Here is a 12,165-nt window from a genome sequence, read left to right as displayed (position 1 = left end):
CTAAAAAAAAAAAAATATATATAGAACGCTCTCAAACCGAAAGAAACCGAGCAGCCAAATTGGTTCTCTCGTTAAATGGTGACAGTGAATACATATGCATATAATACACACATACACATAAAAGATGGTGAGCGTAACGGAAAAACCGGCCAATGAGTTTCTGGAGGATGGGCTCCAACCTGATCAGACTCCTTCCTTAACTACAATGTTGGCAAAATTATAATGTGTACATATAAAATATTAAAATTATATAAATTCTATTTTTCGGCAAGTTGTTGAGTTTAAAGCTTATTGCTTTTGTTGATGATCCATCTATGATAATATGATATAGTCGTCCGATTTCAATGAAACTAGACCATAGTTCTGAAATATTAAACTATTATCATATCTCAAGGATTAAAAAAAAACAGTTCAAAAACTGCGAATATACAATTTTTGTTATTAACTTTAAAAAAGGGACAAGGAGAACATGTTTATTTAATTATTTTTAAGTATTTTCTAAATCAGGGATGAGCGGAAAACCAAGCTTTGTAAACCAGTGTTACCAACAATAGTCCATTCCCAAGTGTAAGATATACACTATTGCCGTTTAAAGTTAGCAAAACAACACAAACTAGTTGTTGATAACAAAAGACTAACATATATATATTTAAGGTTTGCAAATTATAAGAACTTTGCCCTTAAAGCTTAAACAATTATGGTGCAAAGGGGTGATAGCCTGCCACTCACCAAACAAACGACTTTCCACCACCCATTAAGACCAAGATGAAGAAAAACTCGCCTTTCCAGATGGCTATTACATGCAGCCAGCGTGTGTGCGGCAACAGTTGCTTTTGTGCTGACATAAAAAAGCGTCGTTCTCCTTATCGCCTGTCCGCAAGACTTCACACGGCAACGCAATTGTATTTGGGCGTGGGCGAAGCGGCAAATGGGAACGGGGCGTCTAGCGTTATGCGTTATATCGGCAAGGCTGGCGCTGAATCTGGAAAGGAGCACAGCAGGCGGAACGAGATATGTCATGGGATTCAGTTTCTTGAAAAGGTTTTGAGTTTGTACAACAAACACCATTTAGAAATAAGAACAAAATTCGAAAGCGATTGAGGCATCGCTGCAAAATCTAACCTGAACAAAATACGGATTTTGCAAGCGAAGACACTTCAAAGGATCTCCTTGGACCTCTTTGGTTTATGTACCCAAACTTGGAGATAAGCTGCAGGATCTGGCTCGTAAATATATGGAAAGGCTTAACCAACACCTCAACACCCTACCCAGAAAACTTGGCACCGCTGCTATCAACAGTGCCGAACCAAGCAACCGAGTTAAAAGAAGACCTACCGGACCGGATTTTGACGTAGCTAATTCACCACCCGCAATATTAATATCAAAATCACAAACTTACTTCCTGCCCAAATCAACGATTAGACTTAGGATTTTACAGTATTTTACTATATTGTATAAACCGATTAGATTAAGCTGCCAGTTTGGTAACAGTGTGGTAATCATTAAAAAAAAAACAAAAAGCGATTGATCCAACATTTTGGGAACAGTATTCTCAAAGTTCCCAAGTATTTGTTTCAAAATGTTTGAAGGCTATAAAATCTTGTGGGCGTCTTTTCTTTTTATACCCTTGCAGAGGGTACTGTAATTTCAGTCAGAAAGAGACATTTCCGATCCTTTTTAGTGTATATATATTCTTGATCAGCATCACTGAGAGAGTCGATCTAGCCATGTTCGTCTGTCCATCTGACGTCTCTCAGGCCAGCTAGGAACAATCGGAATATTAAAAGAAAAAAACTTCTGACTGAACTTATAATACCCTCTTCAAGGGTATAAAACAGAGTTCATATATTGGAGAGAGGGGAAGAAAGCAGAAGATAACGATAAAGGTTTAGCCCAGCAATTGGCACCACTTGAAATGATTGTCATATTATGTCCTAAATTTTAGAATAAATTTCTTGATTTAAGAATAATGGAGTAAAATGGAAGAACAATTACCCAAAAATTGATTAAGTCTATAATTTGCAAGGTAATTTCAAAAGATTTGGTTTGGAAAACCTGCAAGTTCAAACACTTTTGCTCGGCTAATGTTCCCGATCAAGAATATATTTACTATACCTATCAATACCAATACTTTATAGTTAAATTTGCTCAGGCTTGTTTTTTTTTTTAATAATACAAGTAAAACAAAAACATGAAAACTATTTCTGATTTCTTTTTCGGTCCCAAATTATGAGTCTCAACAGCAGCTCATTTGCATTGTGACATTGTTCCTTAGATATAATTTACAGAAAATTTGCTTAATCCGTAATAAAACGCTACAATTATCGCACTTGTGAATACCAGTTAGCACAGTCGCACCACGAGTCCCCCACTGGGAATTCAAGTAACGAGCCATTAAACAATTAAAGCAGCGCCAGACTTAACTCACCATCACCATCACCATCACCATCACCAAAGCCAAAGCCAAAGCCGAGAGACGAGAGATGAGAGCCATTCCCGGACCGGCGATGACCAGCGAAGCATTTGGCCAGCCAACCAAATATAAACAAGCAGCAGCCTTTTGGCAAGGGCTAAAGGGGAATCCCTAGGAAGCCAGCTCCGGGTGTGGGTGCTGAATGCCCGCGGGGGTTCACATACGCCCCATTCTGGGAGAGGCAACCACTGTGAATATGCTTCAATTATTATGAGCACACCGAGGCACACCAAACCACCTTCCACCTTCCACCGACCGCCGACCGCCGACCACCGACCACCGACCACCTACCTCGCAGTGCCTCATATCTGGCGAATATCACTTAACAGAGGACCAAAGCACTCGGTGAGACAATGCGCACTGGTCGAAAAGAGTTTAGAAAGCACACGTAATTAAAGGAAACCACGCTGGGCTCAAAGGATTGCAGCGCCCTTTCAATCCCTTCTGACAAATTAGTCAAATATGTCGTTGGAGTAATTAGTATCTCAAATATTTAATTTGATTGCACACTTTCAAATGTTTATATGGGTCATTATATTCGATTACTTGTTGGGACATTTTTCCTTTTTATTTGTTTCTTTGTTTCTCTCTGTTTCGTCAGGTGAATTGTGACTAAGCAAATAAATACAAGAATAAAAATTGCATTACTTTCAAAATAGTTATACGAGAGAGGGATCAGGCGCAAGAACTTAAGTTGTTTTTTATATCCTATATATACTAGATAGAAAACAATTTGTTGATGTCTTTAACCATAGCAACAGTAGCTTAGAAAAATAAATTAATTTTACTAAATTTAAACAATTTACTCTAGATCAGTTGGACTCCCTGACTTAGAAATCAGGAATGTTTGTACAAATGCTAATCACTCTACCCCAACCCGACCCTAAAAACGTATAATTTTTAACTTAAAAAAATAATGTTCCATTTGAAATTCCTCAACTATTGATATATACCACATATGGATAAATACTCGCACTCAAATGCTAACTAGGATCAAAAACAGTAGCTCATTTCGTTAAAAAAAAGTTGATTTGAAAGCGCCACCAACCCGGAGGAAAGAAAGCATTTGTTAAGTAATTTACACACTCACATTTCTAAGGTTTTAGAAAAAAACATATGTTTTTAAAATAGTTTTAAACGTTTTACATCGATGACTGAAATCGGTTAGGCTAAACGTTATTTTGTCGAACGTAATTTGTAAACCTGTGCAATTTGTTCACGTAAATGGTCTTTCGCTACTTCTAAAGATCGGCAAAAAAAAACAGCATGTTAGTCATCTTTCTCAATTACTATTATAAAAACCTTAACTCGATTAAATCCATCCACTTAATGATATCGAAATATTTGTTTTCTATTGTGGATAAAAGAATGTACTTGTAATTTCGCGACCCCGAAAAATGTACAAATACAAATATACAAAGTTTTTCAGTGTTCTATTCTGAAGTGAATTTTCATTTAAAAGCTGATCGGTAATATAAAGACTCAGTGGATAAATAGAATAAGAACCATCAGCCCATCCTTATTAATATTTTGGCCAAATTACATAGACACCAAAACCTATCGAATTTCTCTTTGGATTCTTAATTATACCCGTTACTTATAGCGTGAAAGGGTACACCATATTCGCATATAAAGTAAATATTTTCTTGACCACAAATGTAAATGTTCGGCAGATGGCGCCACCTAAAACCCGATTGTTTTCTGGGGCCGTATTTCCTTAATAATTGATAAGCTGATAATTCTGGCTATAACGTATCTTCTTGTTTTTAGATATCAACTTGTACATTTATATCCTGATTCGATATCTATTAGGTATACTTTTAAAAATCGCTGCTTTATCTGACTTATTCGTACAACCTTCCCTCTCATCATCACTTTCTTAGCGGCACGCAAATTCACATACTCCCTTTGTACGAAGCATGATTAAATCGCATTAAACTCAACCGAGCGAGAGAGAAAGTCTTAAAATATTATCAGCGGATTAAAATCAAATTTAACAAAATAAAAGTGGTGGCAAGTGATTGCTAGTGCCCAGTGCCCCTTGCTCAACCCTGCCAAGTGCTTCTGATTCCAAAGGATGGGGGATGTCTGCTACACCTAAACAAAATAAATGAGAAATGAGTTCTGTTTCACAAATAGTGCTTTTTTCAATGTGGACGTGTATGAAAAAGGAAAATTTAATTTTGTGCATGCTGATAGTAAACGTCCTTAGATTTTAAGGGACTGAAGCTACAGAAAATAGAATACCAATATAGAAAGATGCTACAAAGCTATGGAAGGTCTCAACAATACGTGATACAATACTTTGCAAATACATCTAACAAATGTTGAAAACACTTGATTCAATGGCCTGCGACGTAGTATGATCGATCGGTGGATAATTGAATAAGTTTAAAATTTGAAATTGTTGTTTAATAATTGAGTAAAATAATGGGGGATTGTAAATTGTAAATTGTTGTTTTAACCCCAACATTTTATGATTTTCATTCGCATAACAACATATTTATTTGCAGGCTATAAGCATACAAACACAATTAAACCCTTCGCGCAGTAGGACTTTCTCGAACAGTAGTTTCACATGATCACAAAAACTGCAGAGCCAAAGTAACTCAGGAATGGGCCTGCTCTTGACATTCTGAAAACAAAACAATAAACTTGTAAATGCAAACTCAGAATAGCACAAATAAAACCATAATTGCATGTTTTCACACGAGAATCGATAGCAGGCAGCCCGCTTTCCTTCTCGGCTCCTAGGGGTTGCACTGCCAAGATCGAGATCGAACCGATTTTGGGTTTCCCCAGGACCTTACCCGCTGTGCACAACAACCAGAAGATCAAAGTGTTCAATCTGCCCGAACAGGGAACAACAAAGCGCAGAACTTGCAGGATCTTGAAGTCCAGGTCCGAGCTGAACCTACCGACCTACTGGGGTTTTTCGACCTTTCTTACATACGAGTATGTACACTATTCGAGGCTGAGCCCGAATCCTGTACTTTTTAATTATTATTGGCCAAACACTAGTACTTAAGACCAGATCTGCGTTCCCTCATACTGCCAATCTTCTGTTGAATTTTGTAGGGTCAAGTTAATTCAAATTATATCACATTTAAGTTAAAGTGGTGCGGATAACCAGATCTTCGGGGTGAACAAGATCAGTCATACTGAAATTTACATACGACAACTATAGTATACTGCCAACTCCAAAGTGATATAAGTACATAATATTTGGAAAAACTGCGAGATATACGCATAATGGATGTTAATGTATTCTTTCGTCCCTATGGCAGCTATAGAGTGTTGTCGTTCGATCACACATTAAAAAAAAAGCAATTTTCGGCAAGCCGAAGTATATATACTTTTGCAGCTATTGCAAAAACTAAATATTCTTTAAGTCAATATTTTTATTTTACGTATAAGCCTAGTACTTAGATTGACGAAACACGTTCGTCAGCCATGAGAGAAAGCGAGAGGCAAATAACTGGCGGACACTTTTCGTCGGGGGCTTTTTACGGCGTTGCCACCCTTCTGAAATGAACTCTCTGGTTGAAAGTTCGCAAGATCGCACTTCATCTATGCATATAAAACTGTCAATTAAAAATTTAATAATAAACGCGCTGACTTAACCAGTAAGGCGATGTTATTAAATTTTGACTACAATTTTTCATATAGAATTTTACTGATTTTTCAAGACACCCCAACCGGAAATAAATTCAAAATTAAATCAATTTCAATTTTTTTCACAAATGAAGTTTAGAAACACATTTCAAAATTTTTTTTTTTTTTTGTTTTAGCTCTATTGTTATTTTATAAATATTGTTGGCAGGCTTGGTCGGTTTAGGAATGTTCTAAACCTCTTAAATATTATACAAAATTGTAATATTAGTTGAAGGTAGTAATTTTTCCAATAAAAAATATATATTTTTATGAAAATACAAGTATCGATTTAGATATTGAATAATTTGCAATATTCTTTTTCAAATTTTTGTTTTTATATTTAGAACCCCCTTATTTTGGTGTTCAATACCCTGACATATTTGAAAAATATTGTTTTAATATTTTAGTGCTTTAGGGATACAGCTCACGAATTTTTGGATTTTCCAATTGTTATATTAGATTAATTGAAATATTTTTTGTATAGCAAGAACTGAAGCATAAGCTAACTTTTTAAAAGGACTGCGCTTTAGTGGTCACTGTGATGTTTACATACCTGTAGTTTGTGTGCCTGATTCATTGTCGCACTCTGAATTTATTCCACCTACTAAACAAAAGACCCGAAAGAGGAGAAAACATATATAACAAGAGCAAAGCAGTTAAAGTTAACAGCACTCTGCTAACTCTGATCATCAAAAAAGCATGTTAGAGATCCACGACAAAAAAACTTAACTTCAAAATGGATAACCGAAAACTCAGCATTCAATTGCGATTGCGAAATAGACATTTAAGTAGGCGCAATGAATAACATATGTACATTATGTGCTGCTTTCAAATAAAAAGATGAGGCCAAAGGAATGCGCTGCAAAGAGGGTTAGTAGATCTAATTTTTCTGGTAAAATAAAGGAGTAGAATAGTTTCTTTCAAGTGACATCATTTGGTGGTAATAACGTTTAAAGTTCGGGGCCAAGTCTATCACTGCTCCAACGGATGCTTAGTTTCTCCAGATATATTTCATTAGTGAGGACGACACAGAGGTTGACTTAAGTTGTAAAGCAGGAGTTGTTAAGCAGGAGTTAGTAAAATCCCTCCAGTTAATGCTGCTCCATTTATTAAAGACTTTAAAATTGCTCTCAATAAGGTTACTGAAGATTGCAGAGATTTTCAAATGAAGGTCGTTGGAATGCACCCCAAGCAAAAGAAGTAGCTTTGGTATTACTGAAGCGAATCAGTTAACTTCACCGATCTTACGACTGCTTTTTGCTACGGGCAGGTTGGGTATGCCGTAAATATACTCCAACGAGATCCGATTAAAAAAACTAATATAAACAAGAAAGAAAGCAAACTTCGGCAAGCCGAAGTTCATATACCCTTGCAGCTATTGCAAGAATTAAACATTTTTGAAAACATTAAAATTATAATTTACTTGCGTATATGCTTAAAAACATTGAAGCTATGATGATTTGCAGCTCAATTATTTGATAGGTCTTTTATATATTTTTATTGTTCCTATGGGAGCTATATGCTATAGTCGTCCGACTTTGATGAAACTTAAACCGTAAATTGGAAATATTTAACCATTACTAAATGTCGAAGAACTAAACAAAAAATTAAAAAACAGAAAAATTATAATTTTTTTCATTTATTTCTCCGATTGTTCCTATTGAAGCTATATGATATAGTCGTCCGACTTTGATGAAATTTAAACCGTTAATCGAAAATATTTAACTATTACTAAGTGTCGAAGAACTAAACAAAAAACTAAAAAACAGAAAAGTTATAATTTTTTTTCATTTATTTTTCCGATTGTTCCTATGGGAGCTATATGCTATAGTCGTCCGATTTTGATAAAATTTAAACCGTAAATCGCAAATATTTAACCATTACTAAATGTCGAAGAACTAAACAAAAAATTAAAAAACAGCAAAGTTATAATTTATTTTCATTTATTTTTCCGATTGTTCCTATGGGAGCTATATGCTATAGTCGTCCGATTTTGATGAAATTTAAACCATAATTCTGAATTATTTAACCATTGCTATATGTCCAAGAACTAAACAAAAAATTAAAAAACAGCAAAGTTATAATTTTTTTCATTTATTTTTCCGATTGTTCCTATGGGAGCTATATGCTATAGTCGTCCGATCCGGCTCGTTCCGACTTATATACTACCTGCAATAGAAAGACAACTTTTGGGAAAGTTTCATGCAGATAGCTTTTAAACTGAGAGACTAGTTTGCATATAAACGGACGGACAGACGGACAGACGGACAGACGGACAGACGGACGGACAGACGGACATGGCTAGATCGACTCTACTAGTGATGCTGATCAAGAATATATATACTTTATAGGGTCGGAGATGTCTCCTTCACTGCGTTGCAAACTTCTGACTGAAATTATAATACCCTCTGCAAGGGTATAAAAAGAGAGCTCTGCATTGAGCTTTTACAGTTATCGTATAATGCTTAGAGACCCTGAAGGCAGTTACTTGCATTATTTCAAAGCACTGTTTAGTCAATTCTTGGTTGATATGATATTGATAAATTGAAACAGATCGGCTGAACTATATTCTTTCAACTCAAAAGAAGTTAAGAGCTGAAAACTAAATTCATCTTCGAGACGCCTTAGGTGGGACAGATGCCGATTTGGCTCAACTTGGTCAAATGGTAGTGTTACCATCTACTTTTACATTATTGCATTTACCTGTAACCCAAATTGGGGGGAAATAACAAATCAAATCTTGAGTTTTTAATTTAAAGGTTAAAATGGCGAAGCTCTGAGAATGATAAAAAAGTGGACTTCCACAGGTGCCCATTCTTATTTGGCTAACTAAAATTATGCCCAATGAAATCGATTCTTACATATATGCAGAAGTTCCTGAATTATAATACAAAAGCCTTTATCCCAATATGAGATTGTTAACACGGTTTATGCGGTAAAATGAATATGAATTCGCCAGACATGAAAGAGGGTAAGTACAAACAAATTTCCCCGACAGTATCGAAGAGGATCCCCAACAGTTGGTGGGTGTACTGTTGAAATAAACGGTAAGACCGTAGATAATCGTTGGGTTGTTCCATACAATTCTGTCTATTTGAGAGCCCATATAAATGTGGAGCAATGCAGCTCAGTAAAGCCATTAAATACATATGCAAATATGTTAACCAAGAAACAATTTTAGTGGACAGCCTTAAAGAGGTAGTTCAGGTGTACCAAAATGGTGGATATATTAGTAGTTCAAAGGCAGTATGGAGGATTCAAGCATTTCCACTGCACGAGAAGTATCCAGCTTTTTACCGATTGGGTGTCCATTTGGAAAATGGTTAGTGGATATGTTTTGACCCAAGCAATCCCGAACAATTAGCTAAGAAGCTTAACAGTCCGTCCAATACTACACTAACTGCATTTTTTATCTGTGCCAGACTGACTCCTTTGCTAAAACCCCTTCCTAAAAGAAAATTCCAAAGAAAAATTGGAAGACGATAAGGAAGTGTTATTATTTGAGACTTTTACTCAATGAGGTATGAGTCCAACATCATTCTCTTTTTTAAAAACTTTTAATGATGTTTTGTACAATACTTACTTGAAGATGATAAGCAATATGTCAGACCCCAAATAAATTTCGCGATCTTATTTCAATAATGGTAACACATTGTCAACTAACTGATGCTTTGTGTCTTTCAGAAAATATATTATACAAAATTAAATTGACAATGGTAGATGAAAAAATGGATCCAAGTTTTAAATAAGTATTTTATTTGTTTTGAAGACCTAACATTATCAATGGGTTCAGATCCTTTATAAAGTACGGCTTACCCAAACCAAACAGAGATTAGGAGCTGTTGGAAAATAGGGATTACATTGGAGAAATGCATAGAAACGATCGAATATTTGACATAAAAATAGGCATAGCTTCGATGTTTTTAAGCATTCACGCAATAAATCGAGATTTAGATGTTTTATATAATATTTAATTTTGGCGATAGATGCAAGGGAATACAAACTTCGGATTGCCCAAATTTGCTTTCTTTATTTTGTTCATTTTTAATTTTAATTCTTTTTTTTTTAATTCTTTTGGATACAATTTTTATTTGATGTTTCCCACTTACGCTTTTATTTTTATTCAAATCGGAAAACGATGCCATTTAGCTGGCATAGAAACAATCGAATAATTGTGCATAAAATAATAAAAACTTTAAACATATATATCGAAATTTGCATGTTCTAAAGAATATTTAATCAACTTTGGCTTGCCGAGTTTGGATTTCCTTCTTGTTTTGTCAAATTTAGGCAAATTGAAATTGGTATTGAACATTTTTTCATAAAAAAACTTAAAAAAAGTGCGCCCGTAGGTGTACCTTAATATTTTGAAAAAAATTGATTAAGGCTAGCGATAAATTGTTTTAAGCTTTGGCGCCGAAATATAGCAACATACGGCCTTTTTTTGAATTGGTTACTTCCCTTACATCGTTATGTTAACTTTGGTTCCGACCGCTAGTTCCAGAGACCAGTTCATTTTTCCCAAACTGTTAAGCAATTTTCTGAATAATTGTGTGTTATTCATCAAGTTGGTCCACACTTACACCTCCCTTTCTGCTTTTATACCCGGTATAACTACACAAATTCCGCAATTGGCCAATGAAGTTTAATTGACATTTTGCCTGTTAGCCACTGTTAAGCGATATTTTCAAAAACATACATGTAGTTTTATTCATGGAAGTTTTCTGGCATTGTTGTATTTTTATTTTCTATTTTATTTTTCATATACTTGCAAGAAGAAATTTTGACCAAATTACTTATTGAAAAGATTTTATATGCTTTCCTTCATTCGCAACTGTAAAATACTTTAAAATAAAAAGCACCTCCATGTACAAAATTCCAACGTTTCGCATTCGTCGTATATGATGTATGTATATATAAACGTCAAATTAGCGTCGGTGAGTTAGCGGCGATCGGGGAACAATGGAACTTGGACTCGGGGGCTGTTATTATTAGAAGTCTGTAAGTATTTAAAATATACATTTTAAAAATCGGGTTGTGCTAGTATGCACGCTAAAGCACAATATTAAACGTTAATTCAAGCTTCTCTTCAGAAAGTTTCGTCAAAATAAAAGCAACAGTTTTTGAGATAATCTCCTAACAGTGAGTCAACCTCAGGTTTTTCCCATACAAAAAAGGGGGCCCAAAATTAAATTACAAAGGACGCCCTTGTGGAGGTTGTGCCAATATGCACGGTACTTAGGTAGATTGGGGATCGTCTAAAGAACGTTTCGTGAAAATCTCAAGTTAATGAAACCGATAGTTTTTGATTAAATTGCGTAACAGTGGGGGTGTTAAAAAGTTCAAAAAGAAGGCGCTCAAACCAGAATCAGAACCACTGGGTACCAAGACACGAACCACAATGTGAAACGTTATCCATGACATTAACCAAATGAAATAATGCAATTTTCGACGATGGTGGAAAATAAGAGCATGGTATATAAAAAAAACGATAACTTTATGCAAATAAATTCAGAATTATTAAGTTAAAAAAAAGATATTTCTTCTGCCGTAAGGCATGATTAGCATTTTATGCTTAGTTGAATGCGCAGAAATCTGTGACAAGTTTTGAAAAATATTTTTAGGCAGGGTATCCAACCGGTTTCGTAACCGTTGACCTTAACCGGTAAAACCGAATCAAATCCGTAACCGAAACCATATATATATATAGCAACCGGGATAACCGTACAAGCTTGCTTTGATACTGTTTGCTGACTAAAGTACAATAATTTTATTATTGACGACCGTAACGGTCATTTGAAATACAACAGTGCTGTACAATTTTTATGCTTGTCAATAATTTTCAATAACCAACTCGTACAGGGATAACGCATGGTCGTGGGATTGAGGTATCTTTTATTGTAACTAAGTTTTAGAGCTTTGCAATTATAAAACTAAGTTTCAAACAACAATTTTTGATATCAATCTAAAAACACCTCTAGACGAGTTGAGAATATAATGACGATCACACATTCAACTAAAACAATAACATAAACATT

The sequence above is a fragment of the Drosophila elegans genome, unplaced genomic scaffold (genome assembly GCF_018152505.1).
Source record: "Drosophila elegans isolate 14027-0461.03 unplaced genomic scaffold, ASM1815250v1 contig_349, whole genome shotgun sequence".
Lineage (NCBI taxonomy): Eukaryota > Metazoa > Arthropoda > Insecta > Diptera > Drosophilidae > Drosophila > Drosophila elegans.
The sequence above is the reverse complement of the archived record's forward strand: the minus strand, read 5'-3'. Positions refer to the sequence as shown.